Source organism: Rattus norvegicus, chromosome 1 (genome assembly GCF_036323735.1).
Source record: "Rattus norvegicus strain BN/NHsdMcwi chromosome 1, GRCr8, whole genome shotgun sequence".
NCBI lineage: Eukaryota > Metazoa > Chordata > Mammalia > Rodentia > Muridae > Rattus > Rattus norvegicus.
In genome coordinates this window covers 180,716,724-180,736,198 of record NC_086019.1, presented here as the reverse complement: position 1 = coordinate 180,736,198, position 19,475 = coordinate 180,716,724, and the positions used below count along the sequence as shown (strand labels likewise).

General features: G+C 44.4%; 1 long non-coding RNA gene across 1 annotated transcript; it reads left to right on the top strand.

Moving 5' to 3' along the window:
• The first annotated feature begins 561 nt into the window (after nucleotides 1-561).
• On the top strand, nucleotides 562-14,648 carry LOC120097960 (uncharacterized). The gene is made up of 4 exons (XR_005495909.2): nucleotides 562-856; nucleotides 1,127-1,222; nucleotides 8,553-8,703; nucleotides 14,501-14,648. It is a non-coding gene; the product is annotated as an uncharacterized LOC120097960 (long non-coding RNA).
• Nucleotides 14,649-19,475: the final 4,827 nt, after the last annotated feature.

Below are 19,475 nucleotides of genomic sequence, written 5' to 3'. Positions count from 1 at the left end.
CCAATAAACAAGGCAATGAAAGCTGGGAAGCTTCCTATAAATAAGCAAGGCCCAGCCAAAGAAGGACCTGAGAAGTGTCTTGTCCTCCATCAGTAGCCATAACCGTCAATATCTCCAATATCTCTGTTAGAGGTGGTGTCTCAGGACCCTTCATTCATCAGTGCCAGAGTATTGACTGTCCTTGTGCAAGTCTTGTACAGGTAACAAGAGCTGCTATGGGTTTGTGAGCTCAGCGGCAATTGTTACATCCAGAAGACAGCACTTCACAGTTCTTCTCCACATCCTCTGATGCTATCATCCTTTTTGGCCCCGCCTTGTTTGAGGGATGGGTTTATATAAGGGTTCCTCTCTGACTGAGCTTTAAAAGTCACTTATTCGGAGCACTCTGAACAGTTATGATTCTGCATTAACCATTTTCCACTGTGTGCATGCGTGCGTGCGTGCGTGTGTAAGGACATTGAGTTTTGGAAAGGGGAGATGTATTAAGGAGGGTTAGAGGAAGTTTTGGGTAGACATGATCAAAATGCATTGTACATATGTATGAATTTTCCGCAGGACAGATGGTCATGAATCATGGATCTGTAATGACCACTACACCAAGAATAAGAACCTATCAGTATCACATGGCTGCTGAGTCCAAGAGTCCGAGATCTCAATACAAAGCTTGTGACCGTAGCCTCCCGGAACTTCAGCCTCTGTGTCTGCAGAGTGAACATCACAACTCTACCTTGCCAAATTATGACCATACTCAGTACATGGACCAGGGACAGGCAGACACTAAGAACATAAGACAAGTTATGCCATGGATTCACAATGTCTCGATCGATGGAACAAAGTCGGTGGTGCTATGAGCTAGGTATCAAAAGACTGAAGGTTGGATCTGGGCTTCTGCACATATGGGAATGACTTTGGAGAAGGAACCTAGTCTTCTTGTTCTGGACACACACACACACACACACACACACACACACACACACACACACAGGCTTCTCAATACAGAAACACATCTATCTGACACCTGCCTCATTAAGAGTGTTCTGTCTTAGTTTGTGTAAGTTGCTGTAGCAAACTAACACTGACTCAATGACTAATAAACCACTGACATTTATTTCTTATACTTTTGGAGGCAGAGAAATTCAAAGCCAGAGTGCCTGCGGACTCACTACCTGCCCGGCTTGGTCATAGGAGTTTGTTTTCTTGGTGCTTCCCAACATGGAAGAAGGTACGAGACATATCTCTGTGGCTTCTTTTATACAGACACAAACCCATTCCCATGTTCACGTTGCCTCCTCCAAATCTGGGCCCACAATCACACACATACACACACACACACACACACACACACACACACACCACACACACACACACCACACACACACACCACACACACACATACACACACCACACACACACACACCACACACACACACCACACACACACACACCACACACACACATACACACACCACACACACACACACCACACACACACACACCACACACACACACATACACACACCACACACACACACACACCACACACACACACCACACACACACACACACCACACACACACACACACACACACCACACACACCACACACACACATACACACACACCACACACACACACACCACACACACACACACCACACACACACACCACACACACACACATACACACACCACACACACACACACCACACACACACACCACACACACACACACACACACACACACACACACACACACAGAGATTAAGTTTCTACATGGAACTTTGAGGGAGACACAGAATCTGATCACCTCTGGTTTCCATCCCATCCCACCATAGCAAGTATCTTCCCCACACATGGCAATCATTTTGCTGACACAGGTGGCTCCTTACATCTGGAGATGGGTGTCCATTCCACTCCACAGAGGTGCTAGTCCTGTAGGAATTAGTTGAGAATACTGCCCTCTTGACATTGATGTTTGACACAGAATAATTCTTTGTTGTGTGGAAGTCACAATGCATTGCGATTGTGTCTTGTGCATTGAAGGACACTTAGCTATGTCCCTGGCCTTTATCTTCATTGTTTGGGTAACCTCTAGTTTTGAACCATGGAACTACCATGATATAGAAAAGTAAAATTATGTATATAGATAGACAGAAGTGGGACTCAAACTCTTGCTCTTACATTAGTAGCCATGTGGCTTTTGGTAAGCCACTCCTTATGTGTAGGATTCTGTCTTCTTAGGATATGATGTGTTATTCCTCTGTAAGGTGAGGATGACTCCATGTGGTGATCTTAGCAGCAGGCTTAGCACATAACTGGTTTGAACAAGATTCCTATTGCTATTTCTTGTCCATGTCCATGGTAGAAACTTAGACACGGAGTCTAGTGAGGACCACTTACCTAGACCGCTAGAACAAAGTTTTTCTGTGCCCATTCTTGGTGTTACAAATATATATCAGCCTTCCATCATTGTGACAAAATACTCAAGGAAAACAAGTTAATAGGAAGAATGAGATTGGGAGTTCAGGATTTTCAGAGGTTCTAGTTCATGATCACTTGCTCCATGCTTTGGAGGAGGAACATGATGGAAGGGCATATAATCTGCTCATTTTCTGAAGCCTGGGAAGCAGAGAGGAGAGAAAATGCCAAGGACAGAAATATACCCTTCAAGGTGACCCACTTCCTCTACCTAATAATGAGATCAGAACCTTTGTGATCCAATCACCTCCCAGATGCCACACCTTTGAACCCAAATGCTTTGGGGTCTAAATCTGATAGGACATTTTAGTTCTAACCCCTAATACTGCTTCATATATGGTGTGACAACTATTATTTATTAGTATAGACTACAGCCAGGCTAGGAGGAAGCTCAATCAGTAAATGGCCTGCCTTGCAAGCTTAAAGATCTGAGTTTGATTCCCCAGAACCCACATTTCCTTTTCAAAAATCCAGGCCTGGTAGCAGGTACCTGTAATCCTAGCACTGAAGAGTCAGAGACTATCAGATTTCTGGAATTCTCAGGCCAGCCAATTTCACTCACTACCTGGTGAGTTCCTAGCTGGTAAGAGACTCTGTCTCCTCTTTTGAAGATTGCAAAGCAATGTGACATAATTAGTATGGCCAGTAAGCTCCAATCAGCCACAAGTATGTTAGGAGATGGACACCACCATGAGATCCAATGATACAGTTGATATAACCTGTGTCTGGAGTGTTATACAAGTATCAAAATACCCAGAGTCCCTGAGACCTGCTGTGCCATGTAGAAGATGACTGTTAGCTGATGGTTCTCAGATGACTTCCACCAGAGAAGAGTATCCAACAGTGTTCTCTGTGTGAAAGACTTTACCACCTTTTTCCAGAAGCATCCTATGCCCAATAAACAATGGGTGCAATGGTAAAAGATAAGTGTCCCTTTTGCCTCATGGGAAAATGTCTACATACAGTAGATACCACAAAATTAGGGTCAGCAAGCTGTGTCTAGTGACGTTACCTGTTAGAGATTCAACCCTGAATGCCTTCAGCCTCACCTGCAAGAAGGCAAAGAGTAAATGATAATTGGTTACCAGGGGAGTTACATTGGGCCTTGAGAAATGGGTCCCATTGGGCAGGGTTGGGAGCAGAGAATTCTTTTGGGTCTTCCAGCGCTCCATGTCATAGGAATCCTTACACATAGTTCCATTTTCCAGCTGTGTGTCCCCCTACCACATTCTCTGTGTTTCTTCCTCCTCCAGACTCACACTGGATAGATCAGACTCCAGACTGAGTTAATTACCACCACGAGAACCCTGTTCCATCAAAGAACCCTGTTAACCACATGGGAATAATTCTCCCCCGTAATTATTAATCCTGATATTGATCCCTGTTTCTCCTGCTAGCATGCTGGCTTTGTGAGGGCAGAGAAGAGCTGCCTTGAATGCTCTGTGACTTTAACATCTAGAGAACATGGGGCCTGTCGCATGGGAAATCTTCAGAGTAGCATTTCAGCAATCATCTGGCTACATATGTAATAGAAATATGTCAAGGAGATACCTATATTCATTCCCATATTCACTAAAGTCCTAATAGCTAACTCCAACATCTACAAACAGATGAATGGATGCAGAACGGAAGGTGTATGTATATACATAAGAGAATATTATTTGCCCTTTAAAGAGAAGAAAATCACATCATTTATGATAACACAGCTAAACCTGAAGGGCATTTTATTAAGTGAAAAAGCCAGACATAGAATTATAAGACCACACGACCTTAATTAGCTTTGGAAACTAAAACTGAACTCTGCCAGACACAGGGGCACACACTGATAACAGCTGTGCTTTCTTAGGAAGCTAAGGTGGGTAGATCACAAGTTTGGGGTCAACATTCACTCATGGTGAGAACAATGTTGTGAGATAACACCTATGCTAATCAGCTTTCTTTTTCCATTCCTTGATGTGTACATGAGTCAACAACACCATGCTGCACACTATAAATAGACACAAGTGAGACTTGTCAATTGTCAAAAGAAAATTCTGTTGATGTTTTGACTCTATTTTCTTTCTTCCCAGTCTTCTTATAAACTTTTCAATCATGCAGAGAAGTTGAAGGTTTTGTGTAAGGAACAACACTGAAGTTTATATCTTGACCTTACATGTCACACCATACATGCTTTCAGGCATTACCCAGCATTCCTTGGGCATTTATTATATGTCAAAATATAAACTATACACACTTGTTAGAAGTTTTGCATATTTAATCATTTACTCCTGATAAACAGCAAAAAGGAAAATCCTTACTTCTTTTATGAGGAAACTGATGCTTTAAATAGTTGCAACAATGTGTGAACCAAAGCATTGGTGGTTCAGACCATCCTCACTCAGTTAGATGGACCTCTGTGTGTGTGTGTGTGTGTGTGTGTGTGTGTGTGTGTGTGTGTGTGTGTGAGCTCGAGCCTTGAGCTGGAATGCTGTAGTCGAATACCCCTGACTGTTCTGACTGTTTCTTGACTCCACAATTGTGGGGTCTACTGGGATACCCCAGAAATTGTGAGATTCTGCTGTTTGTGAAGAGTTGAAGGCCCCAGTGGGAGGGGATACTGAAGAGCCACATCTGGAAGGCAGGGAGAGCCACAAGAAGGAATACGTTGCTGAAGTGAGGCAGTCAACCATCAGAGATGTTAACTCCAACCACATCTGTTGGGACCCTTTCTCTCTCACCATGTATTTCTGACACAACTATTATCAGTCTGGCCTCAGTCACCTGCCACATTGTATGATCTGAATTGGTTCAATTAAGAATTTTCTAAAAAGCACTAATCAGATGATTTATAGTCTGATTTTAGTTGCTGTAGATTCCAAGTCAGACATATAACTGGGGAGAGGAGACAAGAAACCCCTACTCATGTGAAATCTAGGCAAAGGCTTCAGTATCAATAGAGAAGTATGGCTGGCTGGGGAAACTCATATTTTTTTTAAGTTTACAGCTACCACTTCTGCTTTGAGGTTGCTATAGCAACAAAGGGCATGGGGGTGGTGGGGCTCTGAGGATCTTGAGCTAGGGACTGACAGCTGATTGATAAGTCTCCCAAACACTGTTTAGACACTTCGGTGCTAGGAGCCAGATAACACTGGTTTGTTTAATAAAATATGTGTTGAGACACCAGTCATTTCTGCCGCCTGCCATTTCATTGTAATCGCTGTTGTTAAGGGGTTGTTAACAGCCTCCCAATACAGCTGGGAGGCAGAGACCATTAGGGAGCAAAGGAGCATTTTGCAGGGGACAGTTTGTGCAGGTGTGTGTGCCTGGTGTTGGATGCCTGATGAAGTTAATTTTGGCATAATGGGTTACTTCTCCATCAAGGCTACCAGAGTTGTGAGATAGTGAGAAGCATGGGCTGATCCAAAGGAAAGACACTTGTTTTTAGCTGTTAAACTCTAAAGCTCTGTCTTTTGAGACATTGAGTTGACAATATGGCTGGCAAGGGTGGCATCTGGGACCTGAGCAAGGCAAGTATTGTTGGGTTCCTGTGTTCAGACAGTCAAGAGGTGTCACAGCTACTAAGATGGCCCGCAGTTGTCCTCAAGACAAGTTCGGCAGAAACCCTGCTTGCTAGATTTGAAATTGAAAGAACTTTTTAAGTTCCCTGCTGACCTGGCTGGAAATAGAAATTACTATGGTTTGAATGAGTAGTGTTCTCCCTCCTCATAGCTAAAGGACTCCATCCAGTGTTAAAGGCTTTCCTGGTATAGTGTTCATAACTAGGGTTTTAAGGAAGTTATCAGTTCATAAGGGCTCTGGCCTTATGGATAGGTTAATTAATTGACAGATTCATCATTGAATGCTATTATTGGGGAGTGTTGGAAACTATGAGGTGGGGTCTAGTTGTAGGATGTAGGTCACGGTGGATATCATTGAAAACTACATCTTGCTACAGCTCCTCTTCTCCTCCAGCCTCTCCTCCCAACTCTCTCCTCCACCATCTCCTCCTCTCTCCACCCCCACCAGCCCCCTTCTGCCTCCCTGAGGAGAACAGCTTTCCTCTACCTCATGCTTTTGCCATACTCTACCTGATCACAGACCTGCTAATAACCAAAGGCTTAAACTTCTAAAAAGCCACAATCCTGAGACAGATCTCCTCTTCTATACTGTGTCTCATAGGCATCAGTCACAGAGATGAGAGATCTGACTAACCCAGGATGGGTTATGGTGACCTCATCACCATAGGGTGGAGTATAAGTGAGACATTCATCCCACCTTCCACAGGGATGAGCACATCTAACCCTCATAGCCAAGGAGGCAGGCATGAGTTCTATTTTTGTTAGAGAAACCTGAAGCTTAAGGAAGTATAGAAATGGGGAGGACAGCATAGCTGCCATGGCCTGGAGAGGAGGCAATGAGGGAACTTGTGAATCACATGGCAGAGAAGAGGTGAGTTTATATTAGTGGTCATAATAAAACCCACATTCCATTAGAGTTTTTACTGTCAACTGTAGTTGTCTTAGTTAGGGTTTCCATTGGTGTGAAGAGACACCATGACCAAGGCAACTCTCATAAAGGTAAACATTAATTGGGGCTGGCTCACAGTTTCAGAGGTTTTAGTCCATTATCATCAAAACAGGAAGTATGGCAACAAGCAGGCAGATATGGTGCTGGAGAAGGAGCTGAGAGTTCTACTCCTTGTTCTGAGGGCAAGCAGGAGAAAACTTTATTCCAGACGGTTAGAAGGAAGGTCTCAAAGCCCACCCCCACAGTGACGCACTTCCTCCAACAAGCCCACACATACTCCAACAAGGCCACACCTCCTAATGGTGCCACTCACTTCCCAGGCCAAGCATATTCGAATCACCACAGTAGTATATTTGGTGTTGTTAACAGTAGGTTGTATCACTACTGCAGTTGGTGACTTAGTTATATCTGTGAGAGACAGTGACACACATTTCACAGTAAGGATATCAGAGAGCTTGTAATCAGCTTAGAGAGAATGCAAAAAACCTGGCAAATCAGTTCGATGCAAAAAGAGTGATTATTTATTTGTAGTTTGTTGCTCCCGAAATCCCCTTTCTCTGAGAGTTCTCCATGGAACTGCATTCTTCATGGTGTCTACCACTGCCTCTCCTGATACCCTATTCCCTGTTCTACTGGTTCAGGACACAAGGATTTATCTAATGCCTATCCTAAGGCTTAAGACTCTCCCCTTTTCTGGTATGTGAACTTGGTAACATGACAGACTGCCTGTGACTTTCAACCCTAGAACTGAGAACACCCAGACAAGCAGACTCCACTGTTATCTGAGGGAGACAGGTCTAGTATCCCCTGCTTATTCTCCGGTGGGCTCTAGACACAGATCACTGAAAATGGACCATAATGAATTATTTCTTACAGTTCATCATGGACACATTTGCCTTAGAACATAAGCAATCTCCAAGCAGACAGCCAACACTTATCATCCCTTATGATAGCGCCAATCCTGCCACCACCTGCTACAAGATAAGCATCCCCATCTCAGATCTATACACTAAAACAGGAGAACATCAGAAAAAGTCAGAAGGTCCACCTTGCAGGAAACACTACTGTGATTCAAACATGTGTCTTCAGAACTCCGAATGTATAGGTTCTGCTGTGGGGTCAGCTACTTGGGAGCGCGAGTTTCTGTTGGTAATTTATGAAATCTGGTTGTTCTCTATTATCGTCCCTGAGCAAGAACTCTAGGTTTGACTGGAACAACCCGATGCGACCTACTGTTTCACTGAGGGTGCACTGATACTTAGAAAGATTTTCTCTGTAAAAAGCTCAGACCCCAAGCATGATTTCCCTCATTCATGGCAAAGGCACAATACATTTCTTTTTGACATGGGAGCCAGCGCACATTTGGGAGAAACATTCTGCCACCTACTTTCTGGAGATCTACCATGGGCACCATCTATTCAGTTTCTCACTCACTCACATCTAACAATTCACAAATACTTCTTGAGGTGCCATTGAAAGTCATGTGGGAGGTGCTGGGAGAGAGTGCTGAGTGGAACAGGCCCATGGCAAAAAGGTTTGAGGAAGTAACTTTAATATTATTTTATCATAGATCTTAAGAATTAGAAAGGAGAATTATGAGACTCCATGTAGCTACCTAACCAGGACAAATAGCAAAGAAGACCCTTAAAGACAAATGAACCAGGATAAAGCCAAGGAGAAGCATTCTAGGAAAAGCAAGCAGCATGTGCAAAGGTCCTGAGGTAAGACAGAAGGTATGAGGTTGTAAAGAACAAAAGCATTAGAGAGTTAGTAGAACCTCTTGTGCTCGGAGAGCTCAAGCCACCTAGTTCCTTGTCTCCTTTCAGCTTTTCAATAGCAGTCTGGAGAGATGGGTCTGATTTGAGCCTACACGTAGAAAGTGTCAGGTTCATTAATATTTTCTAGAGATTTCACTCCCTGAGATGTTGATGGCTAAATGTGTTTGTGTCTGCCACTGTCATTATATGTAAGCTCACACCTGTTTCCCAGAATCCCTTTCTTTATACTTTATTTATTTGTTTGTTTGTTTATTTATTTACTTACTTACTTACTTACTTACTTACTTACTTACATATTGCTTCTCCAGATAGGGGTTCTCTGTGTAGCCTTGGCTGTCCTGGACCTCACTCTCTACACCAGATTGGCCTCAAACTCAGAGATCTGCCTGCTTCTGCCTCTTGAGTGCTGGAACTAACATCATGTGCTGCTGCCACCTGGATATGATTTATTTTTTATGTTGTCATTTAGAAAGGAAAGAAGGGGATCTTGATGGGGGAAATTAAGCTGCAACCACAACCCTCAGGAGGTCGTTGTTTCATGGGTGAGGGACAGTGGTACATGTCCTCTGGGGACTCCAGTTTCTCCTTTATCCCCATGTTGCTACTTCAGTGTTCCAGACTGCTGGCTTTGATGAGCACCATCACTACTGAGTCACAGCCACTGCCAGACATTGGCTGCAGACTCACGGAGATGCTGTCACACACAGTTAAGGGCTCACAGCAGTTTCCTTCAAGGCTCCTGCCCCACTGCTTCATCTGCTGAGTCCGGAGTCTTGCATTCCCCATACAACCCAGGGTACCAGGTGGGTAGGTGGTGGTAGCTCTGATGCTCATAATCACCTCTGCAAACCTCTTTACAAATGCCCTGCATAGGTACGTGAGGTCTAATTCTTATAATGCATCTGTGCCCTTGTCACCATTATCACCTTCATCCTAATCATCATGATCACCATCAGCACTGATGGCTTTATTGCCACTGTCATTGCCATCTTCTTTATCATCTTCACTTTTGCTATCACTGGTATCATCATCACCATCATCACTATCATCATCATTATCATCTTTATTGTCATTATGATAATCACCATCATTATGGCTTGTTTCTCTTACTGAAGCATGAACAGCCCGATGAATGTTACAGAGAAGAGGGGAAGAGAACAGAGGAGATGGGATGGGAGGGGAAGGAAGGAGAGTAAAGACAGCAGAAGAGGCAGGAAAGAGAGAATGGGGGAAAGGGGTTGAAGGTCTACCCCCATCACTCCATGATGGAGACCCATCATGGTACCTAAAGCCTGATGCTGTGCTCAGCCACTGACTTGGCCACTTTCTAAATGTGACCTTAATCAAGTATCTCATCTCCTATTTCTTTATTTGACAAAGGAAATGACAGAGGTGCTCAGAAGTGTCCATGATGCTAAGGGTAGACACTCAGCACGTTGACTAGAAGATAATACCTTCTGTGTGGCTTCAGGGATGCCCAGGAGTCTGGCTTTTCATCTCTGAATGAGGTGACATATGAAGTTAGTTACCTTTTATGAGATTTTTGACATTTTTTGTGTACAGCGTATTGTGCTCATGTTCTGTTCTTTCATCATCCCTCATATTCCCTCTCCCACAGCTCTCAGCCTCCTCCTTCTGCCAAACTTCAGCCTTCGTGACTCATTCTTGAACCAGTTTTGTATAGGTCATCTCAGCTGCTGTGTTCATGGCACCAGCCACTGAGTTATGTCAAGAAGACATTTCATAGTGCCCCATCCTCTGATTCTTGGGGTCTTTCCACCCCTTCTTCAGTGTTCTGTGGGCCTCTGTGTAGGTGGCAATGATGTCCCATTCAGGACTAAGTGTTCAGCAGTTTCTCCTTCTATAAAAGTTGGGCTATTTCACTGTTCCGTCTCACACACATGCTTTCCTTGATCCTTTCTGCTTTTTTATGTCTTTCGTATGTGTATAGATATGGTTCCTTGTGACATTTTATGCTTGTCTATCACTGGACTTTGCTGTTCCTCCACTTTTTGTCCGCTACTGACCTCCTAGTATAAAGAGAAGAAAAAGGAACCATATTTTCATTCTCCCTACAATTCCAGGTGGATTCTGACTCTGCTTGGTCCTTGAGGTGTGAAGGGGAAATTCCTACAGGAGACTGTTTAGGAAGGGTTTGCTGCTTCTTTGAGAGAGACAAGTCACACTAACTCATTCTCTCCTCTTCCTTCCTACTTTCATATCAGGGTGATGACTGGCATTGTGACAGTCATTTTTTCCACATGTGAAGATGAGACACATTAGCCCCGTAGGGGGCCTACATCCTCCATTGCACGCCTGCATTAGTGAGCAATCATTGAGACACATATGTAGGTTCATGCTTGAAGCCTCTTTTGTATCAATAGCCTGCTGCCTGGATGAAATTTTAAAGATTTTTTTAACTATGTGTATATGTGAGGGTGTGTGCATGTGAATGTGTGTATAGGTAAAAGAGAAAGGCGTTCGACCCCCTAGAGCTCTAGTTAATCCCAATTGTGAGTCACCTGACATAGGTGCTTGGAACAGAACCCAGATCCTCTGCAAGAGCAGTGTGTTCTCCTAAGCACTGCGCCCCATAAAAACCGTTTTAGTAGATATGGAAGTCTTAGCTGCATCATTTGCTCACACAGGCTCAAAGGGTTCTAAAACGTCTCCCAGTTAAGTTGCAGAGGTGGAATTTGGACCGTAGTCTTTCTGGTCTCAATGATCAGGCTGCACACAAATATCATTTCTCTGTGACCTGAGAAGGTAGTCTCCCTAGCTGAGCATGCCCCATTGTAGATTTAAACTCCATGTTTATTTCAAATCTGAGCTTGGACCCTTGATAGTCCCTCTGCCAGTCCTGGCCCTAAGGAGCTCCTGTTTCAAGGACTCCTATGACATCATGAAGGGACCACCCAACTTAATAATGTTCAGTAACTTTAAGTGCCTCAAATGCATGGATCTGCTTACAAAACTCCTCCCCTCCCCCATTGTGTCACATGTCCCTAAGGCCACAGAAGCCAAATCAATTTGGAAGCACCCTAACCAGGAGATTATGAGATTAGACAAATCTTGTCTTTTCACCTGTTGGGTGACTTTGGGAAAGATAAGAGGTTCATCCCTCTATACCTCATTCTGAGTGCTGTGAAAGTCACAGGATGCATGTTGCAACATCTCGTCATGGGATGGAATGTTAATGAGAAAACTGTTGGCCAAGAAGCTCATAGAATGTCTGACCCAGGACATACATGAGAAAGTGAGGGGCTTCTCTTTCATTGCCAAGTGTTAGATATCTCAGGTGCAGTGCTGATGTAAAGTGCCAGTAAGTTCTACAAGTTAAAGCAGATTTGCAGAGTGGCGATTGACTATTCCAGTAAAAACACACTGGGGTGCCATTTTATCCTGGACAGCATACTTAGTATCCAACTTTAAAAGTTTTTTAAACTAAAATAAAAACCTTTGTGTTTGACATAGGAAGAGATAACCATGACTCAATGAAGCATATCCAATAATAATAATAATAATAACAATAATAATAATAGCAATAGTAATAATAATAAAGCCCATGGCAGGTATAGGACTGAGGAGATGGCTTAGATGGTAAAGCATTTGCCATTCAAGCAGGAGGACCTGAGGTTAGATCTCCTGCACCAATATAAAAAGGCAAGCACAAGCACCCTGGCACACCTGTAATCCCCTGTAATAAGTGAGTGGAGACAGGAGCATCCCTGAAGCTCATTGGCTCGCCAAACTAAATAAATCAATGGGTTCCAGGTTTACTGAGAGACCTTGCCTCAAAAAAGAAAAAAGGTGGAGGACTGACAAGACATCTCAGTAGAAGAGCTTGCACACAGGCCTGAAGGCCTGGGTGTGATGGACAGATCCCATATAGTGTCCAAGAGTCATGCTCTGATCTCTACATAGGCATGTGAGGTTGCATGACAGGTTTCTCCCTGTCCCCATGGTCAATGGGCACGCGGGCACGCACACACACACACACACACACACACACACACACACACACACACACACCACACACCACACACCACACACCACACACCACACACCACACACAAATAAGGTGGAAAAACACTGAGGAAGACAACTGACATTGACCTCTGTCCCCCCCATATACATACACATGCATACACATACACACATGTACAAATGCAGAGAGAGAGAGAGAGAGAGAGAGAGAGAGAGAGAGAGAGAGAGAGAGAGAATAGGGCTATGGAAAATAGAAAGGTTTTGTGGAGAACTTAGAGGAGAACACTAAGTCTAGGAAGGCTTTCAGGAGGAAGTTCCACATTGACTATAGTCACCAGGCTGTGAGTCCCTCTCTGGCCATTAGGACAGTCATGTTTGTGAGATCAGCAGAAGGCACAGCCTGTGAGCAGAGTGGGGTAGGGGTTGGGAGTGGGGACTTGCACTCCTGTCTAGGTGACTGCTTAGCTTTAACAGCCCTTGCCTTTTGCCTGCGGCTCCTTTGTCAGCCTTCCTTCCACTTCTCTTCCTGAGTAGTAAATGTGCCTCCTGCTCTTTAAACTCCCGTGAGTTCCTTTTAACAAAGGAAGATCTTCATAGTCCTTGCTCTGTGCATGGGCCAAAGACACAGACAGGATTTGAATGGATCCCACTTTTTCTTACAAAGCCTAGGAGAGGCTCCGTGGGCCCTTAGGACAGACTGCCTTTAGTAAAGGATGCTCTCAGTTGGAGGCCTTCAGTTGTGCCAGTCTGGCCATGTGCAGGAAGCCATGAAGTCAGTGGGCAAGAACAAGGCTGGGGTGGTGCTGACATGGGTCCCTGGGGATGGTGCATTTATGAAATAGCAGAAGGTCACACAGGTCATTTTCAATTGGCTACTGTGCGACTGAGGCGCTATTGTGCTCTATCTCAGAGTCTCTGATTGTCCAGTGCCAGTCTGTAAGGACACAGGAGGGTCAATCCTAAAAGGCTCTCCAAGGATTTCTTTGTATTCTCAATTAGCACCCTGCTGTATAAGATGGGTGGGGGTGCGGCTGGCACTCTTGCAACACCTCTCTCACTCACCAGCTAGTGAAAATCCACTATGCACTGAGTAATCCAGCAGCAGTGGTTGGATAAGGTGAGCCCAGATGCTAGTGAAGTTCCTGTACTGTATAATGGAAGACAGGAGATGCTCACTCTCTCAGGCTGGAAGCCATTCAGCTCTGTCTGTCAGTCACTGGGGTGTGACTGACAGAGCACCTCTTTGAGCAGGACAATTTCCCCTAACTTGCATGAAGGTGCACAGAGGTCCCTTGAGGCTAGTTTCAACGCCTCCCCCACCCCTCCATTCCCACCCCAACCCCCAACCCTGTGTGCAAGAAAGACAGAGTGCTTCCCTCCCTGCTGTTTCTATCCTTGGAGCAAGAAGCAGAGCCTGGCATGGTAGCCCATACTTAGACCCTCAACACTCAAAAAGCTTGTGACCAGATTTAGCTACTCAGCAAGACCCTGTCTTTAAGTAAACACACACACACACACACACACACACACACACACACACACACACCCCGAATGTAGGAACGAGAACATATAAGAAGGTAAACAGGTAAAGGGCAGCCTAAAAATATTTCAGACGACTTGAACTTATGGGAGATGCTAAGGAGGAATTTCCCGTGTGGTGCTAAAGCAGTGATGCGTGGGGGGGGGGGGCGGGGGGCGATGCTGCTGTCTAGGCCCAAGTAATCCCTGTGGTGTTAACATGTCTCCTTGGCAGGATTTATTCATCTTGGAAAAACACCTGTGTGAGTGTCTCTGAGGGCGTTGTCTGAGAGAACAGACTGAGAAAGGCTTGCCTTGAATTTGAGTGGCTCCATATCCTGGCCTGGAGTCCTGCCCTGAATAAAAAAGGAGAAAATGTGCTCAGCCCCAGCCGGCATCCATCACTCTGTTTGGACTGTGGGTGCAGTGTGACCAGCTGCCTCGTGTTCTTGTCACTACAGCTTCCTGCCAGAATGGACTTATTCCCCTACTGTGAGCCAAAATCAACTCTTCCTTCTTTCTTTAGGTTTCTTCCTGTGGGGTATGTGATCAAAGTCACACTACCAACAAAACCCAACAAGTTCAACTCCCTGGATGTTTAGCCCCTAAGTAGGCTGGGGCACAAAAGACCTAGGGACTGCAAAGTTGTATGTCACAGGGGCTCTGAGTCCAGCAGTCTAACAGCTGGAAACTGACCATGGATTTCTTAGGATGTCTTTTGAGAGAAAATCAGCTTCCCATAATAGGATCCCCGATGCCACCTGGGTCCTGACATTGTTCTTGTGCTCCGAGTCAATCAATTTCTTGCTATTCTCAGTCGGCAGAAAGTCTTTGCAAAACCCTGCTTTCCTCCAGCGTTATCGATACAGCTAATAGTGATGCTGTCAGAAATGTTCAACCATCATTGCCTGTCGGGAGCTCTGAGCTCTGTGCTCTAGGTTCTGAATCCTTTCCAACCTTGGAATGTATCTCTGGACACTGAGCTGGTGGGAGTGAGGAGGGGAGAGAGTCTCTCTTTGTTGGAGATCAGTGTAGTGGCATAATGACTCATTTCACGTCTAATATATTACAAGGGCAAGTGTGTGTTGCGTTTGAACTATGGAGATCAACACTGAGTGCCTTACCTAATTGTTCTCCGGCTCAGTTTTTAAAAGACAGTTTCTCCCTGAGCCTGGAGCTAGCCAGTTTGGCTAATGGCTACCCAGTGGGCCTTAGGTATATTCCATCCTTGCCTCCCCAGGAGTGGGATTACAGATGTGTCCATTACAAGTGTCTTGATTTTCTCAGGTTCCGTGCTTGCTTGGCGAGCACTTTATGGACTGGATTGTAACATCTCCCAACCCCTGAACACTTACGGTGAACCCCATACTGCTTCAGTGTTGAGGGCACATAGTGGTAATAATATGGAGTTAGCTCCTGCTGCAAATGCAGCACACACATGCACACACACACAAACACACACACACACATGCATGTGCATGTGAATAATCACATGTACATACACACACAAGAACACACACATACATGTATATACACATGAATAGTCACATGCACATACTCACACACATAACACAAAAATACCAAATGTTCAAACAATTATTCTGTTTTCGAATGGTCCTAATAGTCCCATGCCCATGGTATGATGTTTGATACTTAACGACAACATGGAAAGATAAGGAAATGCTAACTTGCATCCCTGGTGCTGATGACCATCCCTTCACACTGAGCAACTGGAGGTCAAACTTTATATCTGTCCATTTTGGGTGCTTTCTGTGAGACCGACCTAAAGGATCTCTGTGCACAGAATCAACAAAATTTTATGATGTGTTCCCAAGTCAACAACCCAAGATCTCACTCTGTGATTTCTCCAGTAAAGTTTGTTCTTCCCAGATAACCTAGAGAATGTGCTGTTCTCTGATTCTGGCTTCCTCCTGAGCCCCAAGATGCACTATGGAAGAGCACCTTCTGTCCCCTCAGTCATCTGTCAATCTTGTCTCTGACAGCCCCTGAGTTCTGTTCAATGGAGTGCTCACAGCTACTTCCTAGGAGAAAGAACGAGCACCACGCTGTTTTCTCAGAAGTGTTTGGAGAATAATAGATGTTCAGTTAATAGTGGATGGAAGCAGCTGTGGTCCTGCGCAATCAGTGATATGGAGGGGAGGAGGAGGGAGGGAGGAAGGGAAAGAAAGAGAATTTAATCTTTTTCAGGCTTCCTCAAATCCACTGCATTCTCCTGCTGCAGGGAGACATTGCTGAACCCTGTCATCACCAAATGGCAGTTTCCTCTGCCTTGGAATTGCCAAGCACGAGGTTACTATAGACCATTCAACAGCCAATGCCTTCCAAAGGTGCTCATGTACTTACATATATAGGAATAAGGCACCTCTTTAAATCCCCTGGCCAGTCTCAAACACTCAACACTCACGCCGAATGCTGAGATGACAAGCGTGTGCCATCACACCTGGAGATGGACCATTTCTCTGCAGACACTTTGCAGCTTAGGAACCACTCAAGTGCCAAAAGCACTAATTAGGACCTCAAGCTAGTGACTACTCCCCAGATCTCTCCTTCCTAAAAGTAGTCTGAAGAAAATTCTAATGTCATCGCATAAACCCCCTCCCCAGCCTCGGTCAACTGATCAGCAGGTGACCCTAGCAGAGCCAAGCAGCTTCTCTCCCTCCTGAATGTCTGGAATTGAGGCATTAGGTGGGGTTAAAAGCTGAGCCGGAAGGTTCTGAAAACTGGCATCACTAAGACTGAGGCGCAGAGGAGCTGAGCGGAGGGAGGGACCAATCTAGATGGGGACATAGCCCAGGAGCGCCTGGTTCTTTGGCACTGCCTGCGGCATTTTATATTTGTTTTCTGGGATTTTCTTGGCATCTTTACTGCACCTCTCCTTTCGTCTGTCCTATTTTGTGCATCTCTGGCCCATAAACTACCCCATCCTGCCTTTTCCTCCACCTAAAGACCACCACCCCTACCTCTGCATTTGAACTCCCCCAGGACCACACCAGACATTGCTTAACACACTGAACAGGAATTTGTCATTTAACGATTTCTTCCTTACCACTCTGAGCAAATTGAAGTCTGGGTCTATGGTTTTGTCCCTGGATCCCTCTCTAAGTCAGCACTAAGGGCACAGTAATGTTTAATAAATAGCTGTTGGGTCAAATTAGGAACAGTGTCATCTTCAGAATGCAACCATGTTCGTATCGATTTGTTCTCAACCTCATGCACCACGGGAGACCAGGCTTCCATAGTCAGCTTGCAGCTACTCATCTGTAACATGCACCAATCTCAAGGTGATTTGAGGACTATTTTTATTTAAAAAAAAAGGCCTACTCTCACTGTCTCAGGTTTTCCAAGTAGAATAGGCAGGTAGACCAGCAAACCCCAGGGATCTGTCTGCCTCCACAGGGCTAGGATTACAAGCAAGCACCATCATGGCTGCCTTTAAAAAAATATTTTTCATTCCTTGAAATTTCTAAACATTTCCACAATGTGTGTTGATCATATCTCTCTGTCCATCCTATCTGTCTCCCAATACCATGACCTCTTTTAATTGTTATTAATAACCCCTGAGTCTGATTACTGCTGCTTAAATGCACATAGGTGTGTGGCCACCCACTGGCGCATGAGGAACCTGCAAGTGACCATGTCCCCAAAGGAGTGTGACCCTCCCTCCTTCCCTCAGCACCCATAAACTGCCAATAGAACTTCATAGCTCTCTGCCATATCCTGTGGTTCTCACTCACTCACTTTTAAAATACAGGTTTAATGGCAGAGTTGTGTCTTTATGCTTTTAAGGCAGTTATTGTACTGACCAAGCTCTCTCCAGCCCCATCCTTCATTATCAAACAAGTACTTAGATCCATTCCTTCTGACAAATAGAGTCTTACAATTTTATATGCTGATCCCCCCACCTCTCTCTCTCTCACACTGAGAAGAACAATTAAGCAATTGGAAAGTCTCACATTTGGAATACGCAACACCTCACTGCCTTACTCAGGCCCCTGTTTTCACAATTTACTTCCTGGTTATTAGTATGACTATGGGAGGTTCTGGAAACCTTAGTAGGACAGCTAGAGGAAACAGGTCACTGGGAACATGGCCTTTTGTCCTGGCTATTTCCTGTTTCTTTCTGCAAAGAACCCCCTCTGTCTCAGATACCCACAACCATGATGTTCCACCTGACCATGTGGGCAAGAGATCAATGGCTGAAGCCTCTGAAACTGGCAATCCTAATAAATCATTCATCCTTTAAAGTTGTGAATGTGACACATCCTGCCACAGTGATGGGATAAGTACAGAGATCCTTCACAACTGCAAGTGATATTATGGTAGTTCTGGCGTCCACCTTCTCACAACAGTGTTCCCTTGCTAGCCTGGTCATTCTGCCCTGCCCTCCTCCCACTTCGCATGAAGCTGGTAGCATTCAAATGTGCAATGAAGAAGGCTGTTAAGGTTTCTGACATTACAAAATGTTAGTATAGGAAAAGCAATGGATAACCCCCTGTGGTAGTCTTTACTGCTCAGCAAAACACCACTTATACACTCTGATAAAAAAATCTGACTGAGACTAGCTTAGCTCAGTAAATAATTAGAGACAGTAGCAATTTACCTGTGTCTCTAAATAATAATAATAATAATAATAATAATAATAATAATAATAAATCACAAGCAATCCTGGAAACGACACCACTGGTGAAGGTAACTATGTCAATATGTATGTCAATTGTAGAAGGCTCTACAAATGTTGATTCAAAATGGGACAAACACCTTAATATGAGACCTGAAACACTGAGACCAATAGAGAAACACCAGATAATTTTTTCAAGATATAGGATCAGGTAAGAACTTTCTGTAAAAACTCCAGAGGCAGCACAGGTTGACAAATGGGATTGTGTGAAATTAAAACGCTACTGTAGAGTAAAGGAGATAACAGATGAAAGGCACAGAGTCTACAAATGGAAGGAACTCTTTGTTGGACAAACACTAACAGAAGACTTTTATCTACAATATAAAAAACAAGTCAACTAAAAATGAACACCATAGCCCAAACCACCCAATCAATAAGTATACTAACAAAATGAAGCAAAGATAAGATGCAAATGAACAGTCGACATGTAAACTGCTCAACCCTCTTAGTCAATGCAAAGTAAACTCACATTGAGGGTCCAGTTTATTCTGTATCTTCCAACTCTATCCTG